Below are 17,515 nucleotides of genomic sequence, written 5' to 3'. Positions count from 1 at the left end.
CCTGATTCATAAATACAGTTATTTCTACTTTAGTACATACGAAATAATTCACTGTTATTAACACTCTTTTTATTAAGGCAGTTGCATACTTTTAAAAGCAATGGTAAATTAAGTTGTCTTCCAAAACTGTGTACTTGTCTGGTCAGCTGTACATGATCAGTTATCTACCTCAGAGGCTGTTTTTCTTTTGTGCTGGGACAGGTTGCTGGCCCTCCCTGTTTCCACCGACCAAATCCTCCTAGCTCGGGAGCTAGGACTAAGCCGTTATTTCTTTTGAGTATTTTTTAGTTCTTAAATTTTATTGCTTGTATTTGATGATAGATGTCAGCGACATTTCATAGTTTCAAAAGTCCTTGCTGCTCTGAAAGTGTAGATTCTAGTGAAAATTACATAGTCATAAGAGAAATGTGTTTTTTGTTTTTTGTTCTTGTTTCTTTTTTTTTTTTTAAGAAGTTGTGGTATTATTGGTTCTATGCTCCCTAAAACATTCTGCTTTGTGAAGTCCAGACTGAAGGCAGCACCCTCCATGGACCAAGTATGTTTATCAGCCCGAGACTCTCACTACTTGATATTTTTTTCCATTAGTTAAGACAGAAAGTTGATAGCTCAGTCAGTATGGGAGGGGAGATCTGCTGCTAGGTATGTCTGAACTAAGTGCCATACTCGTCTGGGTCAGATTTGGGAAACAACCTCTGTACATATAAAAGAAAAAAAAAAAGTCAGTTAAACATCACATAGTAGACAGCCATTAAATTATAAAAAAAAATTAATTTATGAAGAAAGACCTTTTGTACAGATTGAAAAAAAAAGATTTTCATAGAGATATCTATATGATCAAGAGAGTTAATTTTTTATTTTTGTTCTACTAGTGCTACATACTTGCCAGTGGTGACTTATTTACCGGTTCAAGATGACTCTGTAGTTTTCTTTCCTAGGACTTGTTAAACGCCAAAAGACATTTTTGAACTGTACATTTGATCAGATTGTTAGCTTTTTCTGTTTTATTTCTTTTGAGAACCTTTGAATAAAAACATCTGAAACTTTCTTCTTCCTGTCGGTTTTTGAAAGTAGATGAAGCCACACATCAAAAAATGTCACCTCACCTCTGACCTTGCTCTTCAGCTCAGTAGACTGGTTCAGAATTGAGTTGAAAATTATGTCAGATTCTGTGTGAACTGAAAATTCAATTTTCTTGAAAGAGATGAGAAACCTTCCCAACCCTGTGTTGCTACTTGTTTAAATCTGTGCTATGACCTTAGATAGTACATATCACCTTGGCATAAGTTGAACCCCAACTACCCCATTCATGGTCTACTCTGGAGTTTTTTGCTTCTTTTGTGGCATTGGTAACAATCCTGAGCCTCAGATATCCTAGGCTAGGCATTGCTCACTAACTACCCATTGTTTGGAACAAAATAAAGACATTTTCTTGTTTGCAGACAACACAAATGTGTCAAAATAACCTTATATTAAACCATAGCCTTTTAGAGTGGGTTCTTAGTTCCCAACATGAGGCACCCATGAAGCACTTGTGGAATGGAGCTGGGGACTGGGAACTCTATTTTCCTTCCCTGACTTGCTTTATTGAAGGCATGCAATACCAAAAATTGTTACCTACCCAAAGTAGAGTAAATGTTTTAATGTAGTTTGTATAGTATTGTCTCTCTGTTGACTTGACCAGAATGGTCCTGGGGTGGAGGCGGGGTATAGAATTCCCACTACATTTCTTACATTCAGTTGTTCAGTTATTCCATGTCTGTTTGATGGAAGGCTGCCCATGAGCCCCAGTGTACACTTGGTAGTCAGAGGACAACTTGTCTTCTCCCTCTACCATGTGATCCCAGGGAGAAAATTCAGTCAACTCACGGCACCATCCTACAGGCCCTCATTTCTGACTCCAGAAGTCCAAGGAGCACGGTCTGAATTAGATAAGAGACATTTAGATCCCTTTACTTGGCACAGCTGAGAAATCCCCATACCCGGTTCTTGATGGCTCCCTGAGAAGAGGAAGTATGTCCCCTTGATGCTGACCAATGCATTTCAGAACATAAGCTACAGATTCCACCATGCATACTGACTCCACACTTATGTGCCCTTCCCTGGGAATAATGGCAGGAGCCAGAGGAATTACTAAGTGGCATGGCATCTTAAGCTTTTTTAATCTTATTTTCCAGCATTTGTCTCAAGTTCCTCTAGTATCCAACTGACTATATTAGGCAGCCATCCCTTGGTATCCACAGGGTTATAGGTTCTAAGACTCCACAGATGCCAAGATCCACACATAAGTCCATTAAATAATAAATTTGTGGCAGCTAAAGAGATGGCTCAGTGGTTAAGAGCACTGACTGTTCTTCCAGAGCTGAGTTCAATTCCCAGCAACCACATAGATGGCTCACAGCCATCTATAATGAGATCCAATACCCTCTTTTGTGTCAGGAGACAGCCACAGTGTACTCATAAATTAATTAAATAATGTGTAGTATTTGCATATAACTGCCTATATAGTTTGAGTTATTGCTAGATCTTGTGTGATGCCTAATGCAACATAATGCTGTCTAATAATTATATTGTAATGTTCATAATGACAGGAAGATAGTCCATGCATGTGCAATGCAAAGGTAATTTTTCCCTTAAATATTTCATTGTGGACTCTTTAATTCTCGCCATTCACAGGAGTTTAGGAACACCTATATGTACATGGAACTTGACCCAGTCACATGTTGACTTAGTATACAAAGACAAAGGGCAGCACTTTGTGGATAAGCCAAACTTTGCTGGGAGGTTAGCTGTTGTCAAAATTACCCTGTAGGCTGTGAAGTGGGAAGGTGGAACTGTGGGTTGGAAAATGGAAACGTATGGATACAGCAATTCTCTAGTGTATGTTTGTTGCCTTTGGTGGCATTGGGGATTGCTAGAGTCCCAGTACCCCAGCATCCATGGCTTGATGAGTGGTGGCCTCTCTCATGTCCAGGGGAGCGTGAATGCAATATCAGAGGGACAAAGGTGGTACTCCTTAGCCTTTCAGTTAGGGGCTGTTTAAATGCTGGCACACAACCGACAGAACGTAGCCTTTCCCCATCTGCATAGCCAAAAACAGATCCAGCAACATTGCTACAAAGATCATCAACCTATCACATTCTCCCTCCTCTCCTTTCCACAAAAAGCCTAAAGCGTCCAGTAGTAGGTGGAGGGCAGAGGACTCAGAACTTGGGTTTGAGGAAAGCCAGGCAGTTTCTTCTCAAATAGCAATGCGATGAGATCAGCATCTTCAGCCACGGCTGGGAACCAGGGTGGTGATCATGTGTTCTGTGGCTGCTGGTGCACTGGTCAGGATCTGGGGTCATTGGCACAGCCAGGAGGTGTGCATGCATAGCCTTCAGGGGGATCAAGTGCTCAGCAGTGGAATTTGAATCCTCCTCGTGGGCTCCAGAGTGTCTCGGGCACTCAGGCTCTGTCTCTGTAGGATAAGATCTTGTATGAGCTGGAGCCACTAGAGGGAGGATTTTATTATTCAACCTTGAGCCCAGAAAGAGACCAGACGCAATACGAACTTCAAGGCCAACTGCCAGAGAGGGTTGAATGTCTCTGAACATGTACTGCTCAAATTTGGGCTTCTGTAGAAGAGCCCAGTCTTATTACGTGGGGATGGGAACAAGTACCCGCATTGTGGTCTTTGTTGCTTAGACTGTGGGCTAACTTGGTGGGATTTCTAAGGCTGGAAGAAGCCAAGGAACAGAAGCCAAAGGCCTGGCAAGCACATAGTTGGGCACAAGAAAGTACCAGCAGGTCTCCCTAGCTGCTCAGAATTAAAAGCAGGTGGTGTTGGCTTACACATGTAAAACGTATGACTCAAAGGTGATCATTCACATAGACACAGTCATAAAGGAGAATAGGCCTCCCCCATCCTTCGGTGCCCCTAAAGCTGTCCTGCTTGAACATCTCTAATGATGCGTCCCCACACATCACAGAGTATCTCTCTAAACAGCCTTCAAATCTCATTGCCAAGCTGAGATTGTTGCCATTTCACCTCCTAGCATTGGTTCTGCTAGGTTCTGGAATAAGCCAGAATCCTGTTCCGTAAGAAGTCAGTCTGAAGTGATCAACTGTCACTCAACGGCAGTGTACTTCTCTGGGTGAACATCCCTCCTCAGTTTCACCTTTCCCCCCCTCACGGCTGGCTACACACGCCACCACGGAAGCTTGTCTCCCCCATGTACCTCAGCTGACAGCAGTCACCAGGTCACAAGGGTCACCCCCTGCCTTGCTCCGTCCTAAGACAGTTTTCTTCCCGACTAACAGGGAGCATGATAGATTCTTGAAATTTGAAACTTAGGAAAATTTGTATTATCTGGGTTGCCTCATCCAGCTGTAATACGAGGGGTGCTCTGCCATGTTTGGTGATATCCATGGGAGGCCTCCCCTTTTCTGAGGGGAAATGGAAGAGGAGTGAATTGTGGCAGAGGGAGGTGCAAAGGGGAGGAGGGGAGGGACTGGGAGAAATGGTGGGAGGGAAAACTGATTGAGATGTAATATATGAGAAAATAGCATTGTGTTGCTTTGATTATCTTTAAAATAGCGATAGTTAATAATGATTTAAAAACATGTAAGGGAGTACTGTGAAGTCATTCTGAAGAGAACTTTGGTGACCAGAAAAGTACCCATGCCAAGGTATTGAGTACAGAATAGTAGATATTATGCGACCCTAAGTGTGAAATACTGAAGTATGAAAGTTGACAATGTGTTTCAGAGTGCTTAGCAGTGGGTGAGGACCTTATGGAAAGGGTTGTGGAACTTTTTTTTTTAAATCTATGTCTATAACTATGCAAATGACTGGGCTCCTAACCTTGCAACTTTGATTAGACCTTCGTCACATTTAAAAGACACTGTCCTAGGGCTAGAGAGAGATGGCCCAGTGGTTAAGACTGGAGTAGCTCTTCCAGAGGATCCAACTTCTGGTTTCTAGTACCCAGGAAGCCCATAACCACGTGTAATCCAGGAGATTCAGTGCCCTCTGCCAGCCTGTGTGGACACCCTAATAGACAAAAACTTCTTTTCTTAAGATACTGTATAATACATCGGAAAGCAAGATAAAATGACATGATCTTGAATGAATCGTTAATTGAGGGAGAAATTTTAAGTTTATCTTCTTGAAGTGGTAACGTCATGAGACGTAACAAATGAGCTTAAGTAAGACGTTTGGGAAGTCTGTGACGGACCTCAGCATTTCCCCTGAGAAGCTCTGACATGCCAGCCTATTCCTCATCACTGAGGAGAGTCACTCCAGAGCACTCACTGCTTCCTAGAGCTTGTGACAGGTACAGACAGATAATTCAGCTCTGCCTTTGCCCAAGTGAAACTTGGAGCAGATGTCCCACGAGTTGGCATTTCTATGCCACTCCTGCTCTGAAGTTACCGATGTAACAAGAAGGCATTATATTGCCTCCTATTTGTGTATTTAATCATATCAGATGCTTTCCACACAGCATTCTGAATTCTTTAACCAGCAATCATTTGGCCTTGGTTATAGATTATGAATCAGCAGGTACCTGTAATGGTTCTTGAATATCTGTTCATTGAATAAGTGATGTCTTCTGGGGCATGGCAAAGGACTATTCTCTGCAAGTGATGCTAAGATGCTATGGACTCTTACCAGGTGTGCTGGATTATAAGTTCTAGTCAAATGCTCTTAGCCCGTGTACTTCATCGCTCTGAGAGCTGCTTCCCCTCGCTTTACACTCACATTGAGTGTGTGCATGAGCTCACAATACTTGTAGTAGCTTACAGAGCATTTTTAGGCTTCTCTCAAGACACTGTCTACTCTCCCCTTCACCGGAAGCAGCAGCTCAAGGCTGTCACTAGACTGCACATTTGGGTTAAGTGGCCTTTCCCGTAACCAGCACACTGGAGAACAAGCAAACGGTACCTTCTATTCCCTCACACAGTACCTTTTCAGAGGATTCTCACAAAAGATAGTGCATTCGTGTTTTACCAGCCAGCAGACCCTTAAGAGCTGAGAACAGAGGGTCCTGAATGGCCTATAGCCAAACGCTGTTAACATTAGTCCTCATTCCTTCTCCTAAATTAAAGAGAAATTTGTGTTTTCTATAATGTGCCTCCCTGTTAGATGACATTTGATGAAGTAAATATTTAACATTTTTAAAAGACACTAAAGTCACAAATACAGTACAAAGAACGTCTCTGATTTATTTGAAAGAAAAATACCGACCGGCTTAGGACTCCACATAAAGGACAATTCTATGTGATCACAATTCAACTATGAAAATAAGGAAAGTAATGTTAACACTGATGACCCCTCATCCACAGTCGGGTTTCATCATTGAGTCTCCAGTTGTTCTTTGTTGTAAGAAGATCCAGTTGGAAATCCCACAATGCACTCAATTGTCCTGTTTTTATTTTCTCTCGGTATGAAGTAGCTCATGTCCTTGACTCTCATGACTTCAATACAATTGAGGATTATAAACCAGTTATTTGGGGACGTATCCTCCAATTGGTATATGACATTTCTGGGTCATCCACCACTGGCAGGATTACCACCGAGTAAAGCTGGCTTCCATCAAGAAAGCATGATGTCAACTTGCTTTGTTTCCAGGAATGTCCTGCTTCTCAACATAGCCACAGTGACATCTGCCAGCCGTTGTACCATAAAGTTATCCTTTGCTACAGGGCAGTTACAAAGTGGCTTGTAGGAGTACATTCAAATCAGGAACCACTCTCACCCTGTTACTCATCCCCTTATCTGTACAAATAGGTATCTGGGTTTTCTTATTTTATTCAATGGGTTGTAAGTAGTTAACATTTTTAATACATTATTCCAAGTTTGACCAGTGCAGACCAGTGTCTTTCAGGCATGCCTGGTCATTTTATAAACACTATCTTGCTTTCTGCCTTGGTCACACCCTGCTCTAGCTAGAATCATCTGTCTCTCTCAGCCTTTTTTTAGTGAGTTTTAGATGCTAAGATCTGGGCATGCAGAGTTTATTCCCAACATGTCACTGTTCCTAAACCTTGGTATCCCTGATTAACTTGTCCATGTGATCAGTCCTCCATTTAACGAGTCTCCCATCTCTGTTACTTCCCAAGTTACAAGTTTCGGTCTGGATCCCTCAGGCTCCAACTCCTCCCACTGTGGGCCAGGCTAACAAGGAAGTGACCGTGTATACCCAGAGCAGGCAGCTACAAGGGGTTCTACTTCTCAGTGTCACATGAGTGCCCTCTGGCGTAAGCTGGTCCCCTGAAATATCCTCCTCTCTGTCACTCGACACATGATAAAGGTTGGGACAGCTAATGAGCAGGAAAAGTGGGAAACTGAGAGGAGATGGAACGCAAGAACAAGGGCACGAAGGGGAGAGAGGAGAGAACAAAATCCATGCCAGATGGTGAATAGTTCAAAGGGGCCTGCCAGACTGGAAAACGGAAGAAAACTACAGGAGGGAAAGAAGATACACTGAGCGGCCTGTTCCCTCAGCTCCCAGAGCTGTGACCTATCGAACAAACACTTAGCCACCAACTTTGGCTTTCTTTGTTTCTAAGATACCAACAGAGCTGCCATTTCAGACATCATAATGCCAAGTCCCACACTGATCTTCAGAGAGATCTGGGGCTTCCAGGAGTTCTCCAGTACCTCCCAACAAGAACCAGCTTCATGGCACTTGGAGACATTCCTTACCCATTGAACCACTTCATTAAATATGATTTTTTAAAAAAATATTGCAGTTTGTGGTAGTTTGAATATGCTTGTCTCAGGGGGTGGCACTATTTGTATATGTGGTCCTGTTGGAGGAAGTGTGTCACTGTAGGCATGGGCTTTAAGATCCTTGTCCTAGCCTAGTTTAAGACTGCCTGGATGCCAGTCTTCTAGTGGCCTTCAGATGAAGATGTAGAACTCTCAGCTCCTCCTGCACCATGTCTGCCTGGACGTAGCCACTTTCCTGCCTTGATGATAATGGTCTTAACCTCTGAACCTGTAAGCCAGCCCTAATTAAATGTTGTCCTTATAAGAATTGCTTTGGTCATGGTGTCTGTTCCCAGCAATAAAACCCTAAGACACAGTTTTTAGATTTTAATTGTTTTAGTTACATTAAACTGAAAGAGAGGAAGATTGGAAACCAATCTTGAGAAATATTTTGGTTTTGTCTCTATTGTGTGTATACACAATATGCATGTGTCTCTTCAGATTTGAATGTGGATGGCAGAGAGTAACCTCTGGAGTTGCTGGTCAACATCCATGGGGAATAATGACTTGCCTCCAATGGAATACATCTGATCAGGTTATGATCCCACTTGGCTGACTGTACAACTCTGGTCATTTGTAGCCTCGTCCTACCTCCTGCTCCAACTCCCCCAAGTGGATGGAGTCTGGCCTCTCCTCAGCTCAATGACCACCTTGCTGTTTACATCATTGCTTCTTAGGATGTCACGCCCTTGCCACAAGCTGCTTTTGTTAAGTGTATTGTATATCTACATCTTATTTTTATGTTACATAGTGTTCCATTGGTACTACTTTCTTGTGGGTAGGTATGCGGTTCTCTCCAGTTTGAAGCTGTTATAAACACACTGTGTTGAGCATGCTTGCACACATCTACAGGTGTGTCTGTGCATACATTTCTATAGCATTCATGACTTAAGAGTGCAAGTCCTATATCATGTGTCATGCCTGGCTTCTGTTTTACAAGAGTGTATAAAATGTCTTTAGGATAATACTCATTCTAGGGTTATACACAATACTTCTCTTTCTTGCAAGAGATGCCTCTTTTTGGCATACAAAGAACAACAGAAGAAGAGCCCAGTGGTTGGTAAAGATGAGCAGTTACCATGAAGAACCATATCTGGAAGAGGGCTAGCCTTCATGTGAGGGGTGAGAGACAGTGTTGAGCCCAAGGTACAGTGAAGTATAAGTGAGTGTCCATGTACAAGTATTCTTGCTCCCCCCATGAGCACTGCGAAAGGTCCTAAAAAGAAGGGGCTGGGTTTGGCTAAGCATGAATGAACTTTCCCAGTTAAGAGATGCCTCTGTACCTCAGCTAATGTCTCAAGGACTTTCACAGACAACCACACCAGCTGAAGAGCTGACCAGGCTACAGCCAAATAGCTTACTGTTCACTGTCCACCCCAAACCCTGGCCTGGGGAAACTCTCCTTCTAGTCTGACAGTGGCTACTGTGGCTCTGCCAGTCGCAGAGTTAAAATCCAAACGAGTGCCTCCATATTGTAATGTTGCCACTGCGGCGATCTGGTGGTGCAGTGTTCTCACTCTTTACTCATGGTTCACGGACAGAAACAAGGGAGGATGAGGGAACCTAGAGAGAGTGTACCTGGGTATTATTTTGAAGTGGACAGGTTCCCATTTTGTCTTTCTCCTCCTTAGTACTGGGAAACTGGAGCCATGTCTCACTCTTTCCTTCCCATTCCCATTAATGTTCTACCTCCTATCCACACTGCAATTGTGCATCCCCTGAGGGGGAACAAGAGCCCCTGCCCTTAGGATTCCTTATGTCCTGTCATCTGCCAAAGAGTGGTCAGAACAAACACACCACAGTGACCCTGTGAGCTACACCCCTGCAGTTGTGTGGTATACAGCTGTCCAATAAATCGCAGGCTTTCCAATAAATATTAAAAACAACTCAATAAGTGTACCAATAACTATACTTTCTTACAATTAGGTTATCAAGAAATGGTGATCTAAATTAACATTAATCACTACCTTTTGGTATAAAATGGACTATATACTTATTAAGTTCTAGTCATCCAGAGGAGTCTGAATGGAAAAAAAAAAAGCCATGAGTTTGCAGTTGCTTAACAATTTTTTTTCTCATGTTGAACCAGAGGCTACACCTTGAAGAATACACACACACACCAAACAAACCAGCAAACAAAGCCACAGAATTCATGGCATCAGAATCTATTTCAATTCCAGTTCTTCACTATGGAGGCTGGATTTATGACTTCTGGGATGTTGCTGGTCAACCTTAGCCTATGGTCCGGATGTTGTTGCACAGAGTCATGCATCACGTTTGGCTAAGAAGGGTGAACAAGGAACTCTCTGGAAGCTATGCACAAAAAAAAAAAAAAAAAAAAAAAAAAAAAGATTTAAAGATTGCCTAACCCATAGGAGGCACATTTTTTTTCCATGTCCACAACAGAGCTGGTACTACCTGTCATGTCCACATTGTAGAGCCCACAGAGCCAACCTCCCCACTCAGAGCATTCTGTTTCCTCCTTTCTATGTCTATACCTCATAATGCATGTAAATGCTTTCTAAGTTCAGCCACTTTCTAAGCCACGCTGGCCACTACACTTGATCTTCAACGGTAACTTGACTGAGATCCACTCTGAGCATTCATTTGAGTAAGTGTTAACACTCTAGGTGCGAGCAGGACCATCCCACAGGCTACATTGAAAGGACTGAATAAATCACGAGTGTGTGTTGGGGGGAGGGGCAGGAGGGAGAGTAAGATACCTGGATAGCAACACCCACGTCTCTGCTTCCTACCTGCTCCAGGTACCTCAGGGCTTCTGCTACCATGACTTTCCTACCATGATGGTAGTCGACCCCTCAACCCATGAGCCAAATAAGCTCCTCCTTCAGCTATTTTGGTCAGGTATCTTGTCTCTGCAATGAGAAAGGGAATTAACACAGCCACCTTGTATGCTACATGTACTATATACTTCTGCAAATACTCTTTTCTCTGTATCCCAGAAGGCTGACTTTCACAGTGCTATCAGACACCCTCACTTGCCTCTGGTCTAGCAGGAGGTACCAAAAGGCTGCAAAGTGGGCAAGAAGAAAGTGAATGATCCATTAAGATATGATTGTTCAGGCTCCTTCCTTGTGGGACGCAGATTAGAGGTGTCCCTGTGAGGAACCCATTCCTATGCTGAATTTAATAGCCAGAACCTCAGAATATGGCTGTAACCTGAAATAGGACCTAATCAGCAGTGTCTGAGAGTGTGATTGCAAGTAGAAATGGACTCCCTAGCATCTCAAAACATAGCTGCATCCAAAAGTGTACTTAACCCCCACTATTTGGAATGTTATGACATCCGGAGATAGGCAGATGAGTAAAAACAAAATCAATAGGCATGATCTTCCCCCAAGGTAGCTAGAGCCTTATAATACTGGAAAATGTGGGCACAGAGACAAAGCACAGTGGGAGACCACACAAAGGCACAGGGTGAAGACAAGAATGAAAGAATCCTCAGAAGAAACCAACCTTGATCTTAGGCTCTAGGTCTTCAGAACTTCAGGAAAATAAGTGTCCATTGCTTAAGCCATCAATGCTTTGGTAATCCGAGCAGCTAGGACAGCTCCTGTCACCACTGCCACATCCTCTGGCCATGGTTTCCTCAAGGGCTGTGGGCTCTTCCCTTTTCCCCTTCAGGTTTGAGGAGGGCAGCAGGCTCCCTGTTACTTCCTGTCAGTGTTGATGTCTCTGAACTGGGCCCAGCCTTGGCAGCTGCCCGCATTCAAGTGACTTCACTTACCACAGTTTTACAGCACATCTGGTGTCACTTGCAGGGGCACAGACATTCATTTTGTTCCTGTTACAATCTGTCTATGCTGTCCCTAAATGTGAGTACCCTGTCCAAAACAAACAAACAAACAAATAAATAAATAAAAACAAAACAAACCAGCCCAGCCCACCAGGAAGGAGAGCACTACACCTCCATATTACTGAGTAAAACCCTTCAACCTTTCTGACTCTGCAATCTTTTTAGAATATACAATCAAGCACTTAGTTCTGAAAAAATAGAGGCTCACATTTGGCCCTGCCCAGGAATGATGACACTGTACCTACTGTGAAAAATGAAACGGAGAAAACTGTTTGAAGAAGGCTATTTTGCTTGTCTATTTATTTATATAGAGCTGGGTGCTGAACCCACAGCCTTGAGCATGCTAGGCTAGCCCTCTGCCACTATTCTATATTCCCATCCCCAAAAGGGAAGAATATAGAATTATTTTTCCTTCACCACTGTGCACATTTGTTTCTGGAACAATGGTGCCTCTATTAGCTCTTTGGTTACTGTGTGATGGTTCCTGTTAATTGTCAATTCATCAGACTCTAGACTTTCCTGGAAGATCAGCCTCCAGGCACACCTGCGAGAGATTATCTAGATTAAAGTTAGCCTCTGAGAATGTCTGAAGGATTATCTGGATTATGTTCTTTGATGTGGGAAGACCCATCTTAATTGTAGGTGGGATCATTTCCTAAGCAGGGGATCCTAGACTGTAAGTGGAAAAAGGAAACCGGGTAGAAAACACACATTCAACCTTTTGCTTCTGGACTGCAGACTCAAGTTCCAGCCACTGTGGCTTCCCTGCCATGGTAGACTGTAACCTGGAGCTGTCAGCCAAGATACTCTTTGTCCACTGAGTTGCTTTTGTGAGGACCTTTTATCACAGCAACAGAAAATGGACTCAGATGGAGACCAAATACCTAAGAGTAGTAGTCTGAAGGAGTAAAGATTTATTTAGGCTCTGTGGTGGTTTGAATATGCTTGGTCCAAGGAGTGGCACTATTTGGAGGTGTCGCCTTGTTGGAGGTAGATTGTCACTGTAGGCATGGCCTTTAAGACCCCTGTCCTAGCTGCCTGGAAGACAGTCTTCTCCTGTTTGCCTTTGGAAGTCTCAGCTCCTCCTATATGCCTGCCTGGATGATGCTGTGCTCCCTCCTTGATGATAATGGACTGAACCTCTGAACCTGTAAGCCAGCCCCAATTAAATGTTGACCTTATAAGAGTCGCCTTGGTCATGGTATCTGTTCACAGCAGTGAAACCCTAAGGCAGGCTCCCTGATTCAGCATCTTTACCTCACAGTCTGTTAGTGCTATTGCTACTGACCCAAGAAAAGCTGGAGAATCCCACATTACACAAGAAGCAGAGAGAAGCAATAATAAATAAGAAGGAGCCAGGGCAAGGTGGAGCCCAGAGACATCTCCAGGGAGCTTTCTGAAATCAGCCTACATTTTCCATGGTCGGCCATCTCCTAATAGTTTATTCAAGTTTGAATTCACTGATAGATTGATCCACTGGGGCAGGCAAAGCTCTCTGCCTACTGCTTGCATCAGCAACCAAGCCTTTAATGCTTGAGCCATTTTTAGAAAATATTTCACGTCTAAATAAGAACACCCATATTCAAAAGACTTGCCTCCTGCCAGGGAACCAAGGAGGCGGACTTCAGATCTTTACTGCCTCTCCTTCTACTCCAGACCCAATCCCCCAGCCTCATTCCCCGCTCTGACACCTCTTCCAACATCCTGCCTCTATCTGCAGTGAATCACATAGATCTTTCCCTTTTAACTTCTCTCTCCAACTCATTGCTTTGTCCCAGCCTCCAACTCCAGAAGACCAGGAAGCAAATAGACTAACTACAGATCTTCATCATTCCCTCCACTCCTTGAAGTCCAATTCGCTGGTCTCATCCCCAGCTCAACAGCAGGCCTCTCTTACCCTCTGCCCACGTTCCTAGAGGACAAGCAGACCCTGACGGGACACCCTGCTTTCCTCCATCCTGTGGTTCCCCCAGACTCCTTAATTTCTTAATTTCCACACCTAATGCTCAGAAACACATTTTACCTGGAACCCTCAGTGGCCAAACCTACCAGGATGCAGCAGAATTTCCTCCCAGGCAACACACTGCCACACTTTCCTAAGAACCAGAGAGTGTAACAAAAACCAAGGAACAAAACATCCACCCAATAAAGTCAAGACCAGATACAAGCACCTAGAAATACAATCACCCCAATTTCAGATGCCCAAACAGACTTGTAAAAACACTATCAGTAACAGCCAGTATAATATGTCCCCTGTAGAGCCCAGGAACCTTGTCACAGCAAGTCCTAAATATTCTAACATAGCTAAAGCATTCATCTGTGCTCTCTCTCTCTCTCCTCTCTCCTCTCTCCTCTCTCTCTCTTTCCTCTCCCCTCTCTCCTCTCTCTCTCTCTCTCTCTCTCTCTCTCTCTCTCTCTCTCTCTCCCCTCTCCTCTCTCTCTCTCTCTCTCTCTCTCTCTCTCTCACACACACACACACAAAGATCTTAAAATAACATTTATGAATATGATCAAGGTCTTTACAGAGGAAATTAATAAATCCCGTAATCTACGAAAATACAAAGAGTGGGAAGGGATTGAATACAAGAGTTCAAAACATGAAAGTGGAAATAGAATCAATAAAGAAAACCCAAATGAGGGAAATCTGGGAGTGAAAAATGTAGGAACTTGAACAGGAACCTTGAAGGCAAGTCCCACCAACAGAATACAAGAGACAGAAAAAAAGAAGCTCGGGCAGCAGAAGAAATGGATACCTTAGTCAAAGAACATTTTGTTAAACCTCAAAAAATACTGGCACACAACATGCAGGAAATCTGAGATACTATGAAAAGACCAAATTGAATAATGCTAGCAATAGATAAAGGCGAAGAAACCAAGGTCAAAGTCACAGAAAATATTTTCAACAAAATCTTATAAGAAAAATTTCCTAGCCTAAAGGATATGCCTATCAAGCTACAAGAAGCATACAGAACACCAAATAGACTGGACCAGAAAAGCAAGTCCCCTCAGCATATAATAATCAAAACACTGAATGTATAAAACAAAGAAAGAACATTTTTTAGGCTTTCTATTGATGTGAAGAGACACCATGACATCTGTTCAGGCCCTCTGGTTTTTGGAGACTCCATTAAGAAGTCAGGTATTCTTTTTCTCCACAGGGTCATGGTGTCAGCAGCTGTGGTGCTTGGATCCCTGAGCTATCCGGTGCCATCCTTGACACTATGGTGACACTCATATCAGATGCAGCCATGACTGAGTAGATGACCCTTCGTGGGACCCTTAATGGCCATAATGGATGGGTAACACAGATGGCCACCACACTGCAGTTCCCAGACATGATCTTGTTGGCATCTTAAGACAAGACCATCATCATGTGAAAGCTGACCAGGGATGAGACAAAATATGGCATACCACAGCTTGCTCTGTGAGGTTACTCTCATTTTGTTAGTGATATTGTTATCTCCTTTGATGGTTAGTTTCTCCTCCCAGGCTCCTGGGATGGAACACTGTGCCTCTGGGATCTCACAATGGGCACTACCATGAGACGATTTGTCGGCCATACTAAGGATATGCTGACCATGGCCTTCTCCTCTGATAACCAGCAGATTGTCTCTGGGTCCCAGGACAAGATCATAAAGTTATGGAATACTCTGGTTGTCTTCAAGTCCAGGATGAGAGTCATTCAGAATGGGTGTCCTGTGTCTGCTTCTCCCCGAACAGCAGCAACCCTATCATCATCTCCTGTGGATGGGATAAGCTGGTCAAGGTGTGGAATCTGGCTAAATGCAAGCTAAAGACCAACCACATTGGCCACACTGGCTATTTGAACAGAGTGATGGTCTCTCCAGACAGATCTCTCTGTGATTCTGGAGGCAAGGATGGCCAGGCTATGCTGTGAGATCTCAATGAAGGCAAGCACCTTTACACATTAGATGGTGGGGACCTCATCAATGCCTTGTGCATCAGCCCCAACCACTACTGGCTCTATGCTGCCACTGGCCCCACTATAAAGATCTGGGACTTGGGGGGGGGGGCAAGATCCTCATAGATAAATTGAAGCAAGAACTTATCAGCACCAGCAGCAAGGCAGAGCCACCCCAGTGTACCTCTTTGGCATAGTCTGCTGATGGCCAGACTGTTTGCTGGCTATACAGACAACTTGGTGTGAGTATGACAGGTAACTATTGGTACCCACTAAAAGTTCATGACAGAGTCTTAGAAATAAACTGGCTTTCAGAAAAGAAGAAGAAGAAGAAGAAGAAGAAGAAGAAGAAGAAGAAGAAGAAGAAGAAGAAGAAGAAGAAGAAGAAGAAGAAGAAGAAGAAGAAGAAGAAGAAGAAGAACAAGAAGAAGAACAAGAAGAAGAACAAGAAGAAGAACAAGAAGAAGAAGAACAAGAAGAACAAGAACAAGAAGAAGAACAAGAACAAGAAGAAGAACAAGAAGAAGAACAAGAAGAAGAACAAGAAGAAGAACAAGAAGAAGAACAAGAAGAAGAACAAGAAGAAGAACAAGAAGAAGAACAAGAAAGGAGAGGAAGAGAAAGTAGTAGTCAGGTGTTATTCTAATAGGTTTGCCCTTATATGCTACTTGTTCTTTTTCTCTTACAGCTTTTAATACACAACCTATCTAAATTTATGAGCTACAATAAAGACAGTTCTATTAGGCAAGTTTACAGCACTAAGAGCCTACATTTAAAAAAATGGATCCATAGCATATTAGTAACTTAACAATACAGTTAAAAGCTCTAGAACAAAAAGATGTCACACCCAAAAGGAGTAAACTCAAGGCTTAAGTCAATAAAATAGAAACAAACAAAAAGAACATACAAAGAGTTGGTTCTTTGAGAAAAATCAATAAAATTGGCAAACCCTTATCCAAATTAACTAAAAGACAGAAAGGAAAATATGCAAATTAATAAGATTAAATGAAAAGGGGACATATCAACAGATACCAAGGAAATCCAGAGAATTATAAGGACATAATTGATAAATATGTACTACAACAAGTTGGAAACGCTAAAAGAAATAGATAATTTTCTCAATACATACCACTTACCAAAGTTAAATCAAGATCAGATAAGCAATTTAAATAGACCTAGTGAAATAGAAGCAGTTATCAAAAATCTTCCAACCAAAACAAAGAATAAAAACAAAAACTCAACAGGGCCAGATCGTTTTAGCATAGAATTTGACCAGACTTTCAAAGAAGAGTTAGCACTAATACTACTCAAATTACTCCACAAAATACAGACAGAAAGAACATTACCCAAGTTGTTATATGAAGCCACAGTCACTCCAATATTCAAATCACATACAGACCTAACAAAGAAAGAAAAATTACAAATCCTGTTTCCTTATGAACATAGATGCAAAGATATTCAATAAAATATTTGCAAAGTGAATCCAAAAGCATATAAAAAAGATCATCTGCCATGATGAAGTAAGCTTCATCCCAGAGATGTGAGGATGTTTTAACATGTATGAGTCAATAAATGTAATCCACAATAGAAACAAGCTGAAAGACAACACACAATCATCTCATTAGATACAGAAAAGGCCTTTGGCGTAAATCTAACACCCCTTCATAATAAAAATCCTGGAATGATTAGGGACACAAGGAACATACCTTAGCATACAAACGTTCACTTACAGCAAGTCCGTAACCATCATCAACTTAAATGGAGAGAAACTCAAAGCAATTCCACCAAAATCAGGAACAAGACAAGGTTGTCCACTCTTTTCATACCTATTCATTATCGTATTTAAAGTCTTAGCTAGAGCAATAAGACAACTGAAGGAGACCAAGGGGATACAAATTGGAAAGGAAGAAGTCAAAGTATTGTTATTTTCAAATGATATGATAATATACATCACTGACCCCAAAAGTTAAAATCTCCTATAGCTGATGAACACTTTCAGCAAAGTAGCTGGATAGAAAATTAA

The 17,515-nt window shown here is 42.5% G+C and overlaps 1 pseudogene; it reads left to right on the top strand.

Annotated features, from left to right (window-relative positions):
• The first annotated feature begins 14,818 nt into the window (after positions 1–14,818).
• Positions 14,819–15,768, top strand: LOC117703133 (small ribosomal subunit protein RACK1 pseudogene; annotated as a pseudogene).
• The last annotated feature ends 1,747 nt before the right edge of the window (positions 15,769–17,515 follow it).

Source organism: Arvicanthis niloticus, chromosome 2 (genome assembly GCF_011762505.2).
Source record: "Arvicanthis niloticus isolate mArvNil1 chromosome 2, mArvNil1.pat.X, whole genome shotgun sequence".
Classification (NCBI taxonomy): Eukaryota; Metazoa; Chordata; class Mammalia; order Rodentia; family Muridae; genus Arvicanthis; species Arvicanthis niloticus.
This window is presented reverse-complemented; position numbering and strand designations above follow the sequence as displayed.